Source organism: Lampetra planeri, chromosome 13 (assembly GCF_965212315.1).
Source record: "Lampetra planeri chromosome 13, kcLamPlan1.2.h2, whole genome shotgun sequence".
In the NCBI taxonomy this organism is placed as follows: domain Eukaryota; kingdom Metazoa; phylum Chordata; class Hyperoartia; order Petromyzontiformes; family Petromyzontidae; genus Lampetra; species Lampetra planeri.
The window spans coordinates 1,343,140-1,366,648 of record NC_136119.1 but is presented as its reverse complement, the minus strand read 5'-3'; the positions used below and the strand labels follow the sequence as shown (position 1 = coordinate 1,366,648).

Genomic DNA, 23,509 nt, shown 5'->3' with positions numbered 1-23,509 from the left:
AGCCGCGTGCATCAGCGTAGCCACCACCATCACCGCCGACACTGCCCGGCTAAATCATGGGAAGATGAATACCTCGGCACATGAGGGGGAGCGTGTACACGCAGTGAGCGGTGAATAAGTGTTGCTATTGTAATGACGGTAGCGTCTACATGCGGTGTGAGTGGACTAGTGGCCACGGGAGGTAATGACAGGGGAGTCAGCCTACTGTGTGAATGCACTAGTGGCCACGGGAGGTAATGACAGGGGAGTCAGCCTACTGTGTGAGTGGACTAATGGCCACGAGAGGTAATGACAGGGGAGTCAGCCTACTGTGTGAATGCACTAGTGGCCACGGGAGGTAATGACAGGGGAGTCAGCCTACTGTGTGAGTGGACTAATGGCCACGAGAGGTAATGACAGGGGAGTCAGCCTACTGTGTGAATGCACTAGTGGCCACGGGAGGTAATGACAGGGGAGTCAGCTGTGAGTGTGAAGGGACTGGTGGCTACGTGAATGATCGAGAAGGGAGCGCGGTCAGGCGACGGAAGAGGACGGAGGAATCTGCCGGTGGAGCGAGCGTCCAGAGTCGGCGAGAAGGTTCGGGAAGGGGGGCGTGGCCTCGTGTCGGTATAAAAGGGGGAGATGCGCGGGAGACTCGGGGCTGTTGCAGTGGGGGTCTCCGCCTGACGTCAGGTGAACGTGTCTTCAATAAAGTGCCGCCTCAAGAGAAGTCTGTCAAGTCGTCATTACACTATTAGTACTATTATTATTATTACTACTTCTACAGTATTGTACAACACAACTGACGCAAAGCGAGACTCCGAATGGCCTGGCGAGACTCGAAGATCCCCCCCCCCCCCGGAGGACGTAAACTTCCCTCCCTCACGGCAAGGTGACTGCCAGTGCCTGCCAGGGATTGCCGAGTTGCGGCGTCAGACATGGAGGAGGGGCAGGTTGGGGGTAATCGATGGTTTAGCTCGCGGCGGCTTGTAACACAGACCTCCCTCCGTAGTACGCCGCTCGGCTGGATGCTACTACTGCTGCTGATGATTGTTCATAATAGTGTCAATGATAAAAGAGATGTTGTTGACGATACGCATTCGTCAACTTGCAAGTTAGCATCCGCCTCCGCCATAGGAATGTGGAATTTCCACATTCCTCTGGCGGAGGCTGTTAACAAGAGATGAACACCCACCAGTATCTCAATGATCATTTGGACAGGAATTCAGTTTGACAGCAATTCATAGAAAAGCCCCCTTTTCTACCGCTGGCGCCGGCCAGAGGTCATATGATGGATGGATGAGTAGGTGGATGGGTGGATGAATGGTTGGGTGGGTAGGTGGATGGGTGGGTGAGTAGGTGGGTGGGTGGTTGAGTGGGTGGTTGGATGGATGTTTGAGTGCGTGGGTGGGTGGTTGGTTGGGTGTTTAGGTGGGTGGATGGGTGGATGGACAGATGGGTGGGTGGATGAGTGAGTGGTTGGGTGGGTGGGTGGATGGACGGGTGGGTGGGTGGACGGGTGGGTGGGTGGATGGGTAGGTGGGGGACGCCAGGAGATAGCAGTAGTCAGCTGATCGTCGGCCCCATGATGGGGCCCTCCGGGGCTAATTATGGGCACGAGATAAGCGGGCGCAAGGCCACGGAATCTCCGTCACATGTTTGAGATTGACGACGTTTCTGTCTTTCACTGGAGGAGGCAGTCTCGTGCTTTCATATTTGCTTCGTGTCAGTTTTTTTAAGACATATATAGAAACTATTTATTACCGGATAGCACATTTATCTGGAGATAAATTTAAATACTAATCAGTGCTGAGGACAATGCGTTAGTGGCTGTGTCGAACAGCGCCCTGTCGTTTAGAGCGAGTGCGCCCCCCAATATGTACAGCAGTGTAGTGTATAGTGTAGTCTAGTGTGTAGTGTATAGTGTATAGTATAGTCTAGTGTGTAGTGTTTAGTAGTGTAGTGTATCGTCGTGTGTAGTGTGCACTGTATAGTGTGGTATAGCAGTGTAGTGCATAGTGTAGTGTATTGTAGTGTATAGTAGTGTAGTGTGTCGTGTACAGTAATATGTATGTTGAACCATACGTAGTCAACCGTGCTAATCGGATGTGCGGTGGGGGGGGGGAGAAGGACAACAAACTAAAGCACTTAAAGTCGTTCTCGAGAAAATAGTTTTCAATATAATTTGTTTAAAGCAAAGCCTGACGCCAGCAGATCGAAACCCGCCCAGAGCCGGCGTGCTCTCACAGCGCCGCTGGGTCGCGTTGGTCCGGAACGCCGGGGTCATCCTGAAGAGGGGTAGGGGGCGAATACCCTGGGGGGGGGGGGGGGAAGGGGGGCTTCCTAGGGTCACGTTTAATCGCACCTCCGATACAGTCCTCTGCGTGCGCCACCGGTGCAGCGGTGATCGCGCTGCGCTATGAACCCGGCCACTCGAGGTCGATTTTCGCGCCCCGTGGCTGACGTCGGTAGCGAGCGAGAGTCAAACGCGTCCCGGGCGCACGCCCCTTTCACCAAGCAGCGTCGACCGGTGCGGTGAAGTATGGTTAATCACATCCGCCCCCCACCCTCACCGCGCCGCCCTCTACGTGGCTGGGGCACGTGGAGCGAAACGTCGGACAATCGTGCTGAACAACACCGCGGCACAAGGAGAGGCCACGTGGGATACCGCGTCCGTCCATCAACGTCTCCCGTAGCCTTTACACAGAGAGTGCTGTCATTGTTTCTTCTTCTTCATTTTATAATTGGTGTTTAACCCACGAGCAATGAGCTGCGTTTCATGCATCCCATTTTAACGTCTCTCCTGATCGGTGTTTGTTGCTTTATAGGAACGTCCTCGTCGTCCTCATCGTCCTCGTCCTCGTCGTCACGGTGCGTCGGGCGGCTCGCTGAGCTCCTTCGCAAGGGCGCGACGCCGCGTGGGGTTTCTCTTCTTCTTCTTCTCCTCCGTGGGCGAACGTCAACGCCAGCGACGCCGAGGCCGCGCCGCGACGTGGCCTCTGCGGTGCGCCGGCATCTCGAGACGCGTCGCCAAGAGGCACGGCACCAGGGTGTGTGCCTTCTCCACGACGGCGACACCGGGCAGTTCGTGTGTTGCTTTTCCTTCTTCCGTAATCGAGGCTTTTTTTTGGGTTAGATCGCGTAAATATATAAACGTGTCGTTAAACCCGCCACCACCCGACACAGCCAATCAGTTATGGGTTTGTCACGTTAACAGAACGTGCCAATTAGTTACTACTTCAGCACACCGGTGTGTTGGAGAGTAAACCCACAACATTTACCATTCGAGTCACCGTGACGTTTCGCCAGCGATCACAACCAGCAGCATCAGGCGACAGCCAGAGTGGTGGATAAGTCTTAAATAGAGCGGGGTATAAATGTGATGTCGTCACTTGTGAGCCATACAGGTGCCAATCAATCGTGGCTTTTTTGTTCATGTTATTCGTTTTGTATCGAACTAGGGACCCTGTATCTTAAAGATGCGTTTGTTGTCCTTCCCCCGCACCTCCGATTAGCACCATTGGCTCCGTACGGTGCGAAAAAAGTTCAACATACTTTTGTACAAAGAGAGGTTTCCTTGTGCCCCTTATACACATCTCGCAGTTCACCAGCATCAGTTCGAGCGAGCCTGACTCTGCTGATGAGACACTGGATGTCGAAACCGGTGCGGCACGTGGAGGGGAAACGTCGGACAGTCGCGGCCGAGTGACAGGTGGCACGACATCGGCGCGCCGTACGACAGCTCTGGCGCGTAATCCCAAACCCCACGGAGTCCTGCAGAGACACGGCACGGAGGGACGAGAGAGAAAGAGAGAGACGAGAGCGAGTGAGGGCGTGCAAGACAGTGAGAGAGATCCAGAGAGAGAGTTAGAGCGACAGAGAGATGGGAGTAAGAGAGTGCGAGAAAGGTGAGAGAGTGAGAGAGTGAGAGAGTGAGAGTGAATGAAAGATGAGATCATGAGAGAGCGAGCAAGAGAGTGAGAGAGACCGAGAGAGAGAGAGAGAGCGACAGAGAGATGAGAGTGAGATGAGAGTGAGAGAGAGCAAAGCGCGGCACTTTGCCACACTACCCTGTGCTCCTCAACCCCCGTTCTGCCCCCTCCAACTCTCTCGCTTCCCCCCCCCCCGAGCGAGTCTGCGGCACGCGAGTCGCCCTTTCACCGCGCGCCGCCGCACCTGCCGCCCGTGATGGCATCTGACACGACATGCCACGGTCCGAGTCGGTGTTCGCGGCTTCTCATTCTGTTGTTGTCCAGGCAGGTGGCCGCTACCCCCCCCGTGGCGGCGTCTCCCGCAGCACGGTGACGTTGGACTGTGGAGAAAAGCGGCTAATTGCCATCTCGGGTAATTTTCGGGGCGCTGTGGATTTTTTTTGTTTTTTTTTGTTTTGCCGGGGGGGGGGAATGGGTCGCTGGAGAGGGGGGGGGGTCGAGTGGCGGCCGTGTGTCCACACGGCAGGTGGAGGACACACGCGAACAAGGTGCCGGCCGAGCTGTATCCCGTGACGCTTACACACACAACACATTTTCGGTGAAAGCTGCGCTCCGACACAGCGGTAGGCGGGAATTCCGCCCCGCCCACTCCCCCCCCCCCCCGTACGAGGAGTTCCTCCGGAGGGTTTGCACGGCGCTATCGCCGTTGTCGGGAAGAGGTACGTGGAGCGAAACTTCGGACGTCGCGCCGATGTCCGAGCAGAAGGACGCGTCTGATGGGGTTCTCAAGCGCGATAAGTCGATCGTCACAGCCCAATCTCCGATAATTACCCTACAAACATCCCACTAAATTGTTATTTTTTTAAAATTAATATCTCACATTTTGAGCCCTGGGAATGAAAAGTAAAATGTTTGGCTTGGCAAACATCTACAGCAGAGCGCCTGGGAAACACCCTTGTAACAATAATGATACAAATTTACAGCCCTGGGCATTGATACAAAATATATAAATAAAAGGCGCCACAGTGGCAAGATGTTAACGACCTCGCCTGGTCTACAGGAGGTCGTGGGTTCAATCCTGACCCTGACGCCTGCTGCTGTAGATTTGGAGTTTGCGTGTCTCTCTCTCTTTCCCCGTGGTCGCGTGGATTTTTCTCTGGGTCGTCCGGGTTTTGCCCTTCACATTTAGAAATCAACATCACGCTTATCGAGTATTTGGCTACGATACATTTCCACACGATGATAAGCCATCTCGTTGAGCTATCATTCGTGAATCCACAACGGATGTACTCTCCAACACACCGGTTTGCTGCACTCGTAACGAATTGGCACGTTCTGTTTACGTGACGAACCTTACTAATTGGCTGTGTCGGGTGGTGGCGGGTTAATGACACATTCATATTTACGCGATCTAACCCAAAAAACCTCTATTATGGATGTTCTTCCTCGCAGCGACGGCTTTTGGCTGCTTGCCAACGAATAAAGACACCGCATCGCACGCTTTCGGATGCGCTTCCGCGGCCGTCTGGAACGCTCTTCATTCCCATATTCGGAAGCCACTGGGAGCTACCTACTTTAAAATAATCTGGATTGAAAGCTAATTTCTTGAGAACTGCTTTTTGTGTTTAGTCTGTTGTCCTTCCAAACCGCACCTCCGATTAGCACGGTTGGCTACGTACGGCGCGAAAGAAGTTGAACATGCATGAAAGTCACTTGAAAGTATGTTTCCCCCCACTCATTAACAAAGCCACACAATCGTGCGGGACAGCCCCTGGACACGCGGCCCACGCGTGTACCTACAATAGCTGTAATTGTACGATAGCTGTGTGGTTTGTGAGACCGCGTCTCTTTGTCCAAAACTCGGGATAGGGGCGGTAGCGTAGCAGCAGCAGTGGTGCGTTGGCATCGGCTCTGGGGCAATTCGTGGAATGGGCAGCCCGCTTTTTCCACCACCCCCCTCCTCCTCCTCCCCCATATTCGTATCCTGGACACCTGAGCCTCCTCCGGCCCCTGCTGGGAGCAGCTGCACCGCCTGCGCACTCTCCCCGCCACGGATCTCCACCGCCTGCAGTTGCACTTGTGTGTGTGTACCTGTGTGTGTGTGTACCTGTGTGTGTACCTGTGTGTGTACCTGTTTGTGTGTACTGGTGTGTGTGTGTACCTGTGTGTGTGTACCTGTGTGTGTACCTGTGTGTGTACCTGTGTGTGCACCTGTGTGTGTGTACCTGTGTATGTGACCCTGTGAGTGTGTACCTGTGTGTGTGCACCTGTGTGTGTGTACCTGTGTGTGTGTACCTGTGTGTGTACCTGTGTGTGTACCTGTGTGTGTGTACCTGTGTGTGTGTACCTGTGAGTGTGTACCTGTGAGTGTGTACCTGTGTGTGTGTACCTGTGTGTGTGTACCTGTGTGTGTGTACCTGTGTGTGTATCTGTGTGTGTGTACCTGTGTTTGTGTACCTGTGTGTGTGTACCTGTGTGTGTGCACCTGTGTGTGTGTGTACCTGTGTGTGTACCTGTGTGTGTACCTGTGTGTGTCTACCTGTGTGTGTGTACCTGTGTGTGTGTACCTGTGTGTGTACCTGTGTTTGTGTACCTGTGTTTGTGTACCTGTGTGTGTGTACCTGTGTTTGTGTACCTGTGTTTGTGTACCTGTGTGTACCTGTGTGTGTGCACCTGTGTGTGTGTGTACCTGTGTGTGTGTACCTGTGTGTGTACCTGTGTGTGTGTACCTGTGTGTATACCTGTGTTTGTGTACCTGTGTGTGTACCTGTGTACCTGTGTGTGTGTGTGTACCAGTGTGTGTACACCTGTGTGTGTATACCTGTGTGTGTACCTGTGTGTGTGTACCTGTGTGTGTGTGTGTTTTTAATTTGCAGCCACGATGTAAAAGTCAACAAAAATTGGGTTTTTCTTTCTCTCTTCCCTTGGCAGCGTTTGTTGTCTTGTCACATGAGCCCTGCCACTGGAAAGCCGCCCGTGGCAGTCGCTGCGTGCGCGCCGCACAATGGCAACGTCGCTCGGTTGCCGCCAGGTAAGCGCGTCGTTTATCCCTCCGCTCGCTGACAAGAACCGCAAAGGCGAGCGGTTGTCTGTCGGTGTGTGCGTGTGTTTTGTCTTTGATGAGGGGAGCGGTGGCGCAGCGGTTAGCGCGCTGAGCTACGAACCCCGGCGACCCGAGTTCGATGATTCCGGCTCGCGGCCAACAACACCGGTGACGATTTTATGAACTGGTCATGGGCCTCCCCTAGGTCAACTCAGCCTCAAGTGAGTACCCTGGTGCGATGTGCACACGTCGTGTGCCGTGCCGGCCTTCATAGGTGCTCGCTAACAGCACTTGCCCCAACGGTGACCAGAGTCTGGTCATTGCCTCTGGCGGCCAAAATTGCTGACGATTATCTGAACGGGGGCCGGGCCAACTCTCACTCCTCATGGAGTTGATGGCCGAAAATCCCCATTGTAGAAGGATCCCGCGATATAAAGAGTCTCGAAACTCGAGGAGGCCTTTCCTGGATAAATAGTTCTCACTCTTTCAAAAAAAAAACATGACAACTATAAGGCCCTCCCAGATGAGACGCACCTGCACAAGCAAACGCACTCGCTCGTAGCGTCCTCAACCACAAATCCAACCCAAAATCCCATGCCCCCTGTCATGGACCACAGCTTCTGTGTGTGAGCTACCCGCCTGCCGAGGGGCACCTTGGCTTTGAAAATGCATGCACCGTGTGTGCCGACCTTCATAGGTGCTACTCTCTAACAGCACTTATTAGCACTTTTCCCCAAAAGTAATTTAAGGCTATACGGGGGATCTTTGTCTTTGATGGTTGATTGACCCCCTCGGTCAGTGGCAATCCGCTCACCCTCGCAGCGGGTTTTGGCGAACCATCGAACAAATATGGTGGTCACCGCATCGCGCGGCGCTTTCAGATGCGCTTCTGCGGCCGTCTGGAACGCTCTTCCTTCCGATATTAGGAAGCCACTGGAGCTATGCACGTTTAAATAATCTACATTGGAAACTCATTTTTGTGTTTAGTTTGTTGTCCCACTCCCGCACCTCCGAATATCACTGTTAGCTATGCACGGTGTCAAAGACGTCCAGCATACATACATTCAAAGTCATCTTCCACGGCTGGAGATACGGCTCAAGTTTAAGGTCATCCACAATCAACGTTTCTGTGGAGGCCACCACAACGCGTCATCGCTCACCGTGCCACCTCTAAGGCCTTGGCTCCCAGCCTCATGGTCGTTAACGTTCAGATAACGATGACGACGATGATGGATGTGTTTGCGTGTCTACAGTGTCTTGCATTCACCATATCAGGCCATCGTCGTCAGCAGCAGCAGCAGCAGCAGCCACGATCTATCCACTGCGGCTCTGCATCTACATCAGCCATACGAAAGACGAAGAGATTCGGGGAAGTAGCGACGCGGCCACTCGTCGACCTTTGAGAATCCCATTCGCCGCCGCACGACGCACGGAGTCGTACGGCGCGATGCAGGGAATCGAATCGTCCGCGTCTCGATTCGTCAAACAGCACCCCGCATGCGCTGCTTGCTTGCTGCTGATGCTGCTGTGAATGGGTCCTCAAGTCACTCCTGCAGCCACTGGAAGGAAACGCTGCCACCGTGGCGAGATGTTAACTACCTCGCCTGGTTTGCAGGAGGCCGTGGGTCCGATGCCAACCCTGACGCCTGTTGTATATTTCGAGTTTGCGTGTCTCTCTCCCCGTGGAATATTTCTCCGGTTCCTGCGGTTTTCCCCTCCACATTTAGAATCAACGTCACGCGTTTGGAGTATATGGCTGCTATACATTTCCACACGATAAGCCACTTTGTTAAGCTATCATTTTTGGCCAAGTCGCTTCTGAAAAAGAGATATACAGCTCAGTGGGCCTTAACTGGTAAAATAAAAATAGTTTTGAGTTATTTAATCACCGTAGTGTTTAGTTTACACAGAAAAAATACATCTCTCGAATCGGACCGTCATGCTGAATTGATTTTCAGAAGACCGTGTGGCTGATGGGATGTGTGAAAACTAAAACACTTGTTTTGTATGCAGAGGGACAGGTCTGTGAAGGAGGCGAATTTCCTAATGATGTATGTTATTTGTGTTCTCAACATCGATTAAAAATAATTTCACCCCGAGTCTCTACATCACCCACAGATGAATGTTGATTTGGGTTACCCCCCCCCGTCCCCCCCAGGTGCCATCCCTTACTGCCGCCTTGATTACCGAGTTCGCTGAGACACCGCGACTCCCCCAGCCGTCTTTGTCTCTCCGGTGACGGGGTGCCGCTCTATCCCTCCCCTGGGGTGACTTGCGGAAGTTCTTTATATTTGCTCCGTTCGGTTGGGAAGTTATGAGCGACGAGCGAGCGAGATGGCGTTTATTGGCAGAGCCATCTCAAATTCCAGCCTTTGTTTGGTGGCGGTGTCACCAGAGCCCCCCATCGCCCATCTACCCCCCCCCCCCGCTCCCTGTGTTAAAGGTCTCGACAATTCTATTCGTGCGTCTCTATGAGTGTATCTCTGTGTGTCTCTATGGGTTTGCTACATTTTACGTAGTTTGGATTGCATGGCCACAGGTCCCACCACTGTGGCTCGCGTCTTTCATTTCCTCATTCACGGAGGAGACGCGGTGCAGCATCGGCCAGCTGCTGATGTTCTGACGCGGTTGATGGTTTACACCACCGGTATCTTCGAGGAGGAGGAGGAGTGCGATGATGTTCGTGTCTCGAATGAGGAGGCGTTTGTTCGAAGCCTCCACGATAAACAAATAGAATACAGCCACCCGTGACCACCCACTGCCTAATGTGCCGTGCCGGCCTTCATAACGTGCTCTGTGCTCACAACACTTGCCCCAACAGTTTGTCAAATGTTATATGGGGGGGCGGGGGTCTTAGTCTTGTTGTGTTCTCTAAAGGGACACGGGTTGGAATTTACAAGTTGCTATCTTCATATTCCACGGAGTCTGCACTTTAAGTGTCATGTAACGGCAGATTCCACTCGTCGAAGATAAAGCAGCCGTGATGTGTGCAGAGAACAGAGGGTAGGGCTTGGGCTGAGCCCGTCGCTAGAGTGAGGGGCGATGGTCGTTGGTCAAGGGTTAGGGGGTGAAGGCCAGGCTGGGACTGGCCATTTGGCAGCCCTAAACTAAAACTATTATTTTTTATTTTAGCAAGTAAGGCCCACTGAACTATACAGCTCTTTTCAGAAGCGACCTGGTCATAAAAATAGTTCAACGAAGTGGTTTATCATCACGTGGAATTTTGAGTAGCCAAATACTCCAAACGCGTGTTTCTAAAAATTGGATGGACAAAATCCGGAGGACCCGGAGATAAAATCCACGCGACCACGGAGAGAAAGACACGCAAACTCCAAATATGCAGGTGGGGGACAAAACCCATGATCCCCTGTATATCGGGCGAGGTAGTTAACATCTCACCACTGTTGTGCAAGATGCCCGGTGGGCTGGTCCATCCCCAGGGAACTGTGGAGCCGGTCTGTGTGGCAGTGGGGAAATGTCAAATGTGACCAGAGTATATAAAAAAAAAATGCTTGAAATATTTTATTACCTTTAATGTGTACGCCCCATTTCTTATTCACGCTCTCGGTTGGCGTTAAGTCCACACGATGTTCGGAAGCCCCCAAAAAAAGCCTTCCTCGCTGTTCAAATTAGTGTTTTTTTGGACTAAGCACCAAATGGGCCCGATGAGGATCACACGGAAATTTTGGTCCCGTGTTGCTAAACGCTCGGGGCAAAACTGTTAGTCCCAGTCTGTCACTGCCAATGGCCATTGGTCAAGGGTTCGGGGCGATGTCCGTTGGGTTCGGGGCGATGGCCCTTAGTCAAGGTCCAACGACGGAATGACAGCAGCTAAAGGAGGGAACGCGCCCGAGAGAGGATATCCACCGTGGAGATGGAGCAATTAAATCGTCTGCCATGTGAGAGATGGTGACGGCTTGGGAGGGAAGGGGGGGGGCGAGGTGGGGGTGGCCGCCTTCCAGCAGTGGATAGATCATGGCTGTTTCTGCTGCTGCTGATGGTGAATGCAAGCCCCTCTAGACACGCAAACATCACCATGCTCATCGTCATCACCATCGTTGTCTAAACGATCACGAACTTCGCGTGTTTATCTAGCGAGTCAGTCGGCCACACTTCGGTAAATATTGTACACGGGTCAAGCAGGGGCTCATTCTGACCCGTGGTGTTGATGATCGGGCAATGTAGGACATTTGATCTTTTTGACCTAGGCCAGGCTAGGTCAAAAAACGACGAAATTTGAGTTGCGTTCTGGGCTAGGGTGGCCACGGGAACGATTGCCGCGCGTCTCTCTGTTGTGAAAGCGTTTCGCGTTGAAAACACCGAGATCTGTCTGCAGCCGGGTAAAGGATGCCGACAGAAGCCCTCACCTGGTGTTGACATGCCTCATCTCGATCGTAACGCGCACACGCCACGGGTTTGGCATTCGAACGCGAGTGCATAAACACGCCGCATTTATATTGCGGGGAGCGGTAGCCCACCTGGGTGCGATTCCCCGGCCCTGGACGACGCCAGTGGTAACCAAACCGGTCCTGGGGCCTCTCCTAGGTCGACTTGGCCATAAATGAGCACAAGGTCGTGTCTGTGTGTGCGTGCAAACATCTATATGGGGAACGGTAGTGTAGCGGTTAGCACGCTGTGCTACGAATACGTGGACCCGAGTTCGATTCCCGCTTATGGCCAACACAAGCGACGATATTCTGAACTGGTCCTGGGCCTTCTCTAGGTCGACTTAGCCTCAAATGAGATCCCGGTGCAGTGTGGAAATACATCGTCACTGGGGAGACAAAGGCGGTCGGGTGTGGTACTGGCCACCCACCCCCCCCCCCCCCTCGTGTGCCGTGCCGGCCTTCATAGGTGCTCGCTAACATCACTTGTCCCAACAGTTATGTTAAGGCTACACGGGGGATCTTTGTCTTTGTGCAAGCATCAGAACGTTGGCCCAGGTGTGGTGCCGAGCACCCGACGATACGACGGGCAGCTCACGCCAACGATCGGAGGCATCGCAGTGACTGTCACGGAGAGGACGTGGACTCGCGCTGGACGCACCACGGCTGCAAGGGATGACGGTCGAGGGACGAGCCCAGTGGAAGAATGGCAGCCAAAGGAGGGAGAGAACACGCCCCGGGAGACGCGGCCTCCTCAAGAGACGGAGCGATGGAATCGGCTCCACGCGCTGGGGCGAGACGAATTGCGGCACCGCAGGAGATAACCTCGGCCGACGATGTGTGATACAAGGCCCTGCTACTGACCTGCAAGGCACCCAGTGGGTTAGCCCCGCAATTATTTACAGGAAATGGTTTGTCTCGATACAGCAACGAGGTCCCCGAGACCTCGTTAGCACTCCGAGGTCAAGGCTCGTTTCCTGGGGCGATCATCGGGCTTTGTGCCACTGTGCAGCTCCCAAACTTTGTAACGCTTTACCTTTGGGAATAGGACAGAGTCGTGAGCTATATTTAAGTCCTGTCTTAAACTGCAGCTCTGGCCGTCTACCCTGCAGGTTCTGTTAATTTCCTGCTTTCCCTACACGGTGGCGGAGCAGTGGGATCTACGGATGAAATACGGCACTTTACAAATGTAAATTACGATTGTTGCTATTCTGCTTGTGCATGCTGTTATTTGCCAATGGCACAGCGGCTGTGGTGGCGACGCTGCTGCTGCTGCACGCAGCTGCCTGGAATCCAGCACCGCAGAGGAGTCAGCGGCGAGGGTTGGTGGATCACCACAGCAGACATCACGATACTCAATTTCCCGTCGGCGTCAGGAGGGTGCCAATAACGCCCTGACTTGCTAAGAGACAGCAAGGGAGGGGGGCGGATGGGCTGCATCTCGCAGTGGGTAGATCATGGCTTCATTCGACTGGTCAACAGCTGATGACGCTAATTGACTACCATGACGATGTGTGATACAAGGCCCTGCTACCATGATGATGATAACACTTCATCAGCCTGCAAACCCTTGTACTTACTTCATCTGTAAACTCTTCCACCGATTTGCTCAATCAGGCGGTCATTCATCCGTGGATGTAGGCGTCCAATGTGCGAATGCAGAGCACTGTGCCGTACAAAGCTCCAGGTTCAAGATGTGCGTGTACGTTGGGTCGTCGGCGTCGTTTGCTGTGCACGCCGCCAACCGAACAAACACCCCGGGACACCCTTGCAAATGTGAGACGTCGCATCTCAGCGGATTACCCGGGTTTAAATGTTTGAATGAGTTTGAATCGTTTGACCAACAAACAAACAAACAAACAAAAAAGTTCGAGTAGAAAAATCTGGTTAATGTTCGTGGAATGTTTTGGCCGCTGTCGATTCCTCTGCAGCTGAGACGTCGCCCGAAGCGACCTTTGACCCCCTGTGTCGAGAAGGGTTTTCCGTCAAGTGTCAAAAAAAAAAGTGTCAGGCTCAACCGTGCTTCGCCCGGCCTGGCCAGGCTCGGCGGTGGTGGCGGCCGTGGTGCTGGCGGTCGTGGTGAGCGCGTGTTTGTTTTTAATCCGCGGGTGGGTAAGGTACGTAGCCAAATAAAACAACAACAGAAGTTGGGGCCAGCCACAGACTCGGCACTGTCAGAAAGGAGCAGTGCGTGGAAGTTTTGGCAACTGCTGTGTTGGTGGTTTTATGTTGTGTTGTGTGTGAAACGTCGAACTTCGCTCGTTGGCTCTGTGTTGACGACTTGGGTCTGGCTGACATTGACTGTGTCGTCTCATTCATCACACTGTGACCAACCACCACGACCACCACCACCACACTGTGATCAACTACCACACTCATCAACCACCACCACAGTGCAAGTCACATGAACACTAACTCACCGACTCACCCACTCACAAAAACAACGAAGACAAAGATCCCCCGTATAGCCTTACCAGACTGATGGGGCAAGTGCTGTTCACGAGCTATGCAGGCCGGAACGGCACACGAGGGGGTGGGTGGCCCGGACCACGCCCGGCCGCCTTTGTTTCCCTAGCAGCGATGTTTACACACCGCACCAGGTACTCATTCGAGGCTGAGTCGAACCAGGGGAGGCCCAGGACCGGTCCAGATAATCGTCAGTGGTGTTGGCCGTGAGTGGTGAATTGAACTCGGGTCGCCGGGTTCGTAATGCAGCATAGCGCCAACTGCTCCACCACCGCTCACCCACTCACACCCACTCATCCACTCACTGACCTGACTCAGCCACTAACTCACCAAAGCATCAACCACCACCAAGACTGCAAGTCACGACGACAGGGACAAATATCCCCCGTATAGCCTCGACAGACTGTCGGGGCAAGTGTTGTTGGCGAGGAGCACCTTATGAACGTCGTAAGACAAGACTCACCCAACTCGCTCAAGCCAGCTCAATCACCCACTCACTCACCCACACACTCACCCACACACACCCACACTCACCTACACACACACACAACATCCATGAAAGACGGGGGCGCAGAGCATCCTAGCGAGCCGCCGGTCAGGAAGCTTGAGGCATGGATGGTGGGTGGTGATGTTGATGATTAGGGTCGGTGGTTGGTGGTGCTGATAGTGGTGGTGATGATGCTGTTGAAGTTGATGGTGGTGGTGATGTTGGTTGTTGATGGTGAGTTATGGTGGTGATGGTGTTGGTGATGCCGGTCATGTTGAGGTTGATAGTGGTGATGATGTTGGTTGTGATGGTGAGTGGTGGTGATGTTGGTTGTGATGGTGAGTGGTGGTGGTGATGGTCGCGATGCCCACGAAGCGTAGCAAGGTGACCAGGAGGGAGGGTGGGACGACACGGGGGGGGGGGGGGTCCGAGTGGACCGCAGTTGCCGGTGAGGAGCCGTGGGATGAAGGGGCGGGGGGGTGAAGGGGCGGGGGGGTGAAGGGGCGGGGGGTGGGTGAAGAGGCGGGGGGGTGAAGGGGCGGGGGGTGAAGGGGCGGGGGGGTGAAGGGGCGGGGGGGTGAAGGAGCGGGGGTGAAGGAGCGGGGGGTGAAGGGGCGGGGGGGGGGGTGAAGGAGCGGGGGGGTGAAGGGGCGGGGGGGTGAAGGGGCGGGGGGGTGAAGGGGCGGGGGTGAAGGAGCGGGGGGGTGAAGGGGCGGGGGTGAAGGGGCGGGGGTGAAGGAGCGGGGGGGTGAAGGAGCGGGGGGGTGAAGGGGCGGGGGGGGGGTGAAGGAGCGGGGGGGTGAAGGGGCGGGGGGGTGAAGGGGCGGGGGGGGTGAAGGGGCGGGGGGGTGAAGGAGCGGGGGGGTGAAGGGGCGGGGGGGTGAAGGGGCGTGGGGGTGAAGGAGCGGGGGGGTGAAGGAGCGGGGGGGTGAAGGGGCGGGGGGGTGAAGGAGCGGGGGGGTGAAGGGGCGGGGGGGTGAAGGGGGGGGGGGGGTGAAGGAGCGGGGGGGTGAAGGGGCGGGGGGGTGAAGGGGCGGGGGGGTGAAGGGGCGGGGGTGAAGGAGCGGGGGGGGTGAAGGGGCGGGGGTGAAGGGGCGGGGGTGAAGGAGCGGGGGGGTGAAGGAGCGGGGGGGTGAAGGGGCGGGGGGGGGGTGAAGGAGCGGGGGGGTGAAGGGGCGGGGGGGTGAAGGGGCGGGGGGGGGGTGAAGGAGCGGGGGGGTGAAGGGGCGGGGGGGTGAAGGGGCGGGGGGGTGAAGGAGCGGGGGGGTGAAGGAGCGGGGGGGTGAAGGGGCGGGGGGGTGAAGGAGCGGGGGGGTGAAGGGGCGGGGGGGTGAAGGGGCGGGGGGGGGTGAAGGAGCGGGGGGGTGAAGGGGCGGGGGGGTGAAGGGGCGGGGGGGGGGGTGAAGGAGCGGGGGGGTGAAGGGGCGGGGGGGTGAAGGGGCGGGGGGGTGAAGGAGCGGGGGGGTGAAGGAGCGGGGGGGTGAAGGGGCGGGGGGGTGAAGGAGCGGGGGGGTGAAGGGGCGGGGGGGTGAAGGGGCGGGGGGGGGTGAAGGAGCGGGGGGGTGAAGGAGCGGGGGGGTGAAGGGGCGGGGGATGAAGCGGCGGGGGGGTGAAGGGGTAACCGCGCGGCACTTGAAGTGCTGTCAACAAGGAGTTTGGCTGTTCAACTTTTCACGTGGCCACGGCAGGGGTACGAACCGCAGTCGCGGCGCGTGTTTGGCCCGCGGGCTGCGTCGATCCCCCCACACCCCACCACCACCTGCACCACCACCTGCACTACCACCTGCACCACCTGCACCATCACCACCTGCACCACCACCAACACAGACGCACTCCGCGCGCGTGCGTCTCGCGGTGTCACACGCCTGAGACACTCCACTCACCTTTGTAGCTGCGCCGTTCCACGTGTATCTTGTCTCTCTCGCTCTCCAGTGTCTCTCCAGTCTGTACTCCTGCTGCTGCTGCTGCTGATGTACTCTCACGCTCTAACACCGGAGCCCGTTCTCATCTCGAGCCGTCGCTTCCTTCCTCTGCCAGGCGCGCCTGCAGCGCCGCGCCGCCAGTCTGTCCATGCGGTGTGCGGGGGGAGTGGTGGTGCTGGTGGTGAGGCGGACGATGTCTCCACGTTGGCAGTGACAGCGGAAAGGCGAAACGGAGCGTTGCAGAACACGGACACTGCAGCCACACACTGTCTGCCTGTCTGACTGTGTATCCCCGCTCGTGCGACCACCCGCGTGTGTCTATCTTCGTGTGTCTGCGTGTGTCTGTGTGTGTGTGTGCCCGTGTGTGCCTGCGATCGCCAATTACGATTACTTGTACAAGTGGCGGGGTGTGGACGCGTGGTTGGTGGTGGAGGAGGAGGGGTGGGTGGTGTTGGTGGTGGAGGAGGAGGAGGGGTGGGTGGTGTTGGTGGTGGAGGAGGAGGAGGGGTGGGTGGTGTTGGTGGTGGAGGAGGAGGAGGGGTGGGTGGTGTTGGTGGTGGAGGAGGAGGGGTGGGTGGTGTTGGTGGTGGAAGGTGGTGGGGGTAGAAAGAGCCAGGGATGAGATAAGGACTCTCGTCGTGACGTATACACCCCTGCCCCCCACTTCACCCCCACCCACCTCACCCCCACCCACCACTTCACCCTCGCCCACCACCTCACCCCCGCCCACCCACCACCTCACCCCCACCCACCACCTCACCCCCACCCACCCACCACCTCACCCCCACCCTCGTCCTCTCAGGCTCGAGTCGGGGTTGGAGAGGTCCCTGCCGCCGCCTCCTCAAATCGCGTCCTTCGCGGGGGGGGGGGGGGCACACGGGCCGGCTAATCCACGACGCCACTGCCGTCCACTCAGCAGCAGCAGCAGCTGTGTTCAATCCACTGCTCGATTAAAACTAAAACATTTGTTTTTACCAGGTAAGGTCCCGTTGAGCTGTGGACTGTGTAGGTCTTTTTTTTCTTTCGGAAGCGACCCGACCCACACATGAGAGCTCAACGAAGTTGGCTCGTCGTCGCGTGGACATTGATGGCAGCAGCCAAACAGTTTAGACGCACGTGGAGGGATGAACACCGGACGACCCGGAGAAAAAAAATCCACGCGACCACGGAGAGAGAGAGAGACACGCAAACTCAAAGTTTACAGCAGCAGGCGTCATCAGGGTCGGGATCGAACCCACGACCTCTTGTATGCCAGGCGAGGTAGTTAACATTTCCTAGCCACCGCTGTATGAAGGCCTCTCCTCCCTCAATCCACAACTGCAGCCTCTCACTATACCTCCTACTGCTGCTGCACTCGACATGAATTCGCAGTCATCATCATCATTGCCTTATGCAGGAGAGACACTCTAAATCCTGTGGCTCTTTTTCAGGAGGGTCCTGCTGCTGCTGCGAACTTGAGGTTTTTATTTTTAGATGTTTCAACCATTTAACGATGATGAGTCGTGTTTGTTTATTATTCATGTGGGAGGAGGAGGAAACCGGAGCACCCGGAGAAAACCCCACGCCTTGCGCGAGGGGGCAACGCTTTATTCCCTGTTCCAAATAAATGATGGCGATTATGTATTACTTATTTAAACAAACGACGATGCTAAAGAAACAGACGGCGATGAGTCCACTTGCTGTACCGCCGTCTGCTGGCGAGCCACGGTATAGCTCGTCCTCCTCGACGCCCACGGGGAAGGGAGGAGTTTCACCCCGTCTGTGCGGTGACCCACCAACCCCCCCCCGCTGCTGCCTCCACAGTGCTGGACTGCAGGCAGCCACGTGCAGCAGCAGCAGCAGCGTAGCCTACCCCCGCTACAGCAAAGCTACGACTTGCGTTGGGGTGTGGGTTTTTTTTTTCTGCGGCTGTGCTGAACCGATGGTTCGCGCCGTGTGCTGGTACCTTATTCAGGTGCTGATAGAGGTGCCCAGCCCTGCAATATCTCCCCTAGGTCAACTCTGCCTCAAATGGAGTAGCCGGTGCGATGTGTAAACACCGCCACTCAGTTTCAGTTTTTCAGTTTCATTTATCAGGTACGAGCTGTACTACCCGGCTTCGCCCGGGACTTGGATTCACCACGCCCGGCCGCCTTTGTCTCCCCAGTGGCGGTGTTCACACACAACACACCAGTTACTTGTTTAAGGCTGAGTCGACCTAGGTTCAAATAATCGTCACCGGTGGTGGCCGTGAGCGGGAATCGAACTCGGGTCACCGGGTTCGTAGCGCAGCGTAGCGCTAACCACTACACTACAATGCGTTACGCGTCCACATGCGCGGGTCACGTGACAGATTTGACGTCACAGCTCACTTGCCGTGCAAAAAATATATGCATTATTGAGCTCCCTCCCCAAAAAAAACCCAAAAGTGTATTTTTATAATGTTTGCATGGTGTACAGTCTGGAAAGTACCCACATGGCAAATTTCCAGTTTGTTGCATGTCGGGAAGTACGCTAAACATTTTGAACAGACACACATATTCACAACTTTGCCTTTTATACATATGGAGATATAGCCCTTTGAGCCATTCGGCTCTTGACTCGGGCGCAACCGCAACAAAACAAAAACATGAACAAAGAAACATCTTTAAGTGACGACGCACAACAGAAACATCCAGGAAAAACCAGCAAAATCGTCCAGAAAAAAAAGTCACCGCCCATCAACGCTGTGTGGTGCAGAGGCGGCCGCGCGTGTTTCTGTCCACACCACGTCCATCACGTGCCGTGCCGTGCCGGCCTTCACAGACTCGCTCGCCCCAACAGCCCCCCACGATCCCGAGAACGCGCGCGGCTGTGTGACCCAGACGGGAGATCCCACACAGCCCCCCCTCTCTTGCCAGGCCAGCCACGGGCGACCAACCGCGAGTGTCAACGACCGCAGACGGCCCCTTGACGATGGGATCGCGCTGGGCGATATTTTTAGGTTGGTGCTTGAGATGTCTCTGGGGAGATACGACCCTTCCGGTAGCACCGGTGGCTCCAGTTGACTCGTGAAGAAATTGAGAAATGCCCTTTCACGGAAATCAGCCGACAGAACATATAATGTGCAGGCGAGGCGTTTAAACGAAGGAGACTCAACACTGGTTATTCAACGCAACGCAATATTCCATTCTGTAGGAGAGGGGTGACGCTCTTGATCCTGCAGGGAACTATGAATGGGCATGTATTGCCCTCTGTCGATACACTGCAGGATGAAGGGCACAACTACGCCTTGTCAGACGTGAGGGGGGGGGGGCTGGGGTCGAGGGGGGAGGGGAGATTTATTGCCTATACTTCACGTTGGTGAGTGCGGGTCGGTGAAGGTTGGAGAGTGGGTCGACCGGCTCACATATCACTCGCCACCGATGTTACAGTGTTCGCCCTCTCTCGTACAGAGAGAGAGAGAGGTGACGACTCAGAGGCGTCAGGAGGAGGAACCACAGACGAGGAGCAGGAAGGCAGCGGCAGCAGTTGCCACGCGACGTGACCCGTCACGACCAACAATTGGCCAAGCTCTGCGGTCCACTATATATCAAGATGTTTTTCCCCCCCAGCCAATTGTTTAGTGTTTATCCACGCGGGAGGAAACCGGAGCCCCTGAAGAAAAACTCACGCGTGCGAGGGGGCAACGCTCGATCGCACAGAGAAGGGAAGGATGGACATTAGTCGACACATTTCTGCCGGACCGACTTCTTCTGGCGAGCCAGAGTACGGGAAGCTGCTTGACGCCCACCCACGGCAAGGGTTTGTTCACGATATGTGTGCGGTGATCCACCAACCCTCGCTGCTGCTTCCATAGCACTGGGTGACAGGCCGCCACGTGCAGCAGCGTAGCCACCAGCACCGCCGTTATCGCCACCACCACCAGCACCACCACCACCGCCATCACCACCAGCACCACCATTGCCACCACCATCACCGCCACCGCTACCACCGCCACCACCACCGTCGCCACAACCGCCACCACCACCACCGCCACCACCACCGCCACCACCACCACCACCACCGCCACCACCACCGCCACCACCACCACCACCACCGCCGCCACCGCCGCCACCACCACCACCACCGAACCTGCTGAAAGGCCTCAGTCATAGGAGCTGTTTGTTGTATGAGCTTACTTCACCACGCAAGTCGGGTGTGGACGATGGGTCAGAGTCCGTGGAGCCCAGGACCGGTTTAGAAATCACTCGCCACTGATGGATGTGTGCAGGGGCCGTGAAACCTGTTCATAAAATATTTTTTAAAAAAATACAAATTATCTGATGCTGCTGATTCTGCTGCTTTTGCTTTGGCAGCGGTGCACAAGCACAATTGACATCGATACTGTGAACTTAGAATGAATAGATATTGGGCGACGTTTTGGGCAATCGCCCTCTTTCATTACACATCACCACGACATGCTATCGCTTGCTATCTGTTATGAATTAGGGTCATTGTCCGAAACGTCATTTGCATTTTAAGGCGGTTGTGTTAAACGAAGGCAGTATTGTTGACAAGTGTGATTTTATTAGTTGGGGAAAAAAAAGTTCAACATCGCTACGGCTGAAGAATTATGTTGGAGTGTTTGTAGCAGCGCGTGGGATGCCTGCAGCAGGCTCCCACACGCACAGGCACGCCCCCCCCCTCTCCCCCCTCTCCCCCCTCTCCCTCCCCCTCTCCCTCCCTCCCCCTCTCCCTCCCCCCTCTCCCTCCCTCCCCCCTCTCCCTCCCTCCCCCTCTTCCTCCCCCCTCTCCCTCCCTCCCCCTCTCCCTCCCCCCTCTCCCTCCCTCCCCCCTCTCCCTCCCTCCCCCTCTTCCTCCCCCCTCTCCCTCCTCCCCCCTCTCCCTCCCTCCCCCTCTCCCTCTCCCTCCCCCCCTCTCCCTCCCCCCCTCTCCCTCCCCCTCTCCCTCCCCCCTTTCCCTCCCCCCTCTCCCTCCCCCCTCTCCCCCTCTCCCTCTCCCCTTTCTCTTCCACGTCTCCCTCTGATTCTCGCTTCTCGGCAGCGAACCGCTGGCTCGAGCGAGCACGCCAGCAATCATTGTTTCTTGTTCAAACCCCCACTACAGTCAACACAATTGTCCCGACGATCCGAGCAATGGGCCTTATTCACGGCAGAGGCGCGAAAGATGAGAGAGTGTACCTCTCTGGCCCTCTATGTGCGGCGAATAAGGCTCATTACCCGAAACGTCGCCTATTGAACGTGTTGAATAATTGTGTGGTAACTGTGCGTGTGCACCATTGCCAACGCATCAGCACCAGCAGCATCACCACATCAAATAACTAAAACAGAATTAAACTATTTTATTTTATTTACCAGGTTAGGCCCACTGAGCTACAATAGCTCTTTTTCAGAAGCGACCTGGCCACAAATGATAGCTCAACGAAGTTGGCTTTTAAAGCAGCCAAATACTCCAAACGCGCGGTGATGTTGAGTCTAAATGTGAAGCGACAAACCGAAGGACCCGGGGAAAAATCCACGCGACCGCTGGGAGAGAGAGACACCGCAAACTCCACATATACAGCAGCAGGCGTCAAGGGTCGGAATCGAAGCCACGACCTCCTGTAGAGCAGGCGAGGTAGCTAACATCTCCTAGCCCACGTCTCGCCCCGGGTTGAACCGACACAGAGGAAGCTCTCTGCTCGGGGGCTGCTATTAACGGGTACAGCCTTGGCGTCTCAACATTCCGGTTATGCCACTCTCCTAGATGCATGCGGTCGCCTGTCTACCATACGGGTTTCAGCGACACCGATGCAGTTACCGCCCCGTCACGGCTACCATCAGTGGCCGAGTGATATCTGAACCGGTCCTGGTGGGGCATCACCACCGACCCTTCACCAACCACCACCGATCATCCATCCAGCAGTGGATATATTCTCGCGCATGGCAGTAATGTTATAAGGGGCCGGCCATGAATGATGTCACGCGATTTTGGACGATTTTTGACCCCCCCCCCCCTTCGTCACACGACGTCACAAAAAGTCAGACCCCCCCTCAAATATGACGTCACAAACCTCTGCCCCCCTCCCCAAAAAAATAAAACATGCTTCAAATCGCTTTAAACTATTGTCATTGTAGTGCGAATTTAATGTGGCGCTGCACTCTGATGTTGTAGGAGAAAACATTTATTAAAAAGTATATTTAATTAAGTAGAACGTGTTGTCTATATTTATTTAAAGTTGCGCATTTTTATGTGACGTCACATTTCTCAACCCCCCCCCTCCACTTCGTCACACATCGTCACAAATGTCTAACCCCCCCCCCCAGGTGCGTGACGTCATTTATGGACGGCCCTTCAGAAGCTCGATGCCAATGTGGAGCAAAGAGAGAATTTCTTGGAATTTCTCTTTACTTGATACAGCAATCGTGCTGTGACGGTTCCACCTGAAGACGGAAGCTTGTGTCGTGATTACCTACGTGACTTTACCGAAAAAACCTAAGAGTAGCAAAGAGAGAGTTCGCGTCGATTTGCTGTTCCGCCTCTGTTGAAGGAGCGCAGGCTGCTCCAGTGGGCTCACGGTGCGGTCCAGAGCTTTGGTTGCACGGCCACAATTCGCACTGCTGCGGCTTTAATGTATCTTTGTGTATCTCTATGGGTTATAGTGATAGGCTTTTACCCTTTCAACTGGTACAAAAACTGACAACTTTATACAAGGCATCATGTTTGCAATAACCACAACACAAGCAGTCAAAATGCAAACAAAAAGAAACAACTCTGATAATGATATGTACTGTCATTGGAGTTGATTGGTCCACACCCGAGACAGCTTTTCTTAGAGCCTAGTCTCCATTGGTGTTGGACCAGATGACGCCAAAAGGCGTACTCTATGGGTCTCTATGTATCTTTCTGAGTATCTGTGTGTGTGTCTCTATGGATTTGCGATATGTCCCATAGTTTGGGGTTTAATGGGTCACAATCGCACCACGATGCCTCCTGTCTTTAATTGAACATTTCCTTCCACAAAGCAGATGTGGTGCCAGCAGCATGCTTGCTGGTGATGTTCTCATGCGGTTGATGGTCACACCACCGGTGTCTTCGATGGATTTCAAGGCCGGTAGGAGGTGGGACGATGATCGGGTCTCGAATGAGGTGATGATTCTGGAAGTTCCCCGTTGGCCCAGAGTTTGTCCGGCTCTGGGTGAAGTCTTGGATGTGGTCGGTACCGGTTCACGTTCCGCTCGCCATTGATGTCAGCTGTGGTAAGGGAATCGAACTCGGCTGCGCCGTTCCAATGCTGGGGGAAATATTCACGACACTTTCTTCTCATCCTCCTCATCCTCCTCCTCCACGTGTTG

The 23,509-nt window shown here is 55.2% G+C and overlaps 1 protein-coding gene across 1 annotated transcript in view; it reads right to left on the bottom strand.

The window, feature by feature from the left end:
- LOC144721884 (coronin-2B-like) overlaps positions 1–16,663 on the bottom strand; it is a 73,837-nt gene extending 57,174 nt beyond the window's left edge. The window contains exon 1 of the mRNA XM_078599814.1: positions 16,176–16,663. The gene's annotated coding sequence lies outside the window, so the exon portion shown is untranslated. The remainder of the gene's footprint in view (positions 1–16,175) is intronic.
- Positions 16,664–23,509: the final 6,846 nt, after the last annotated feature.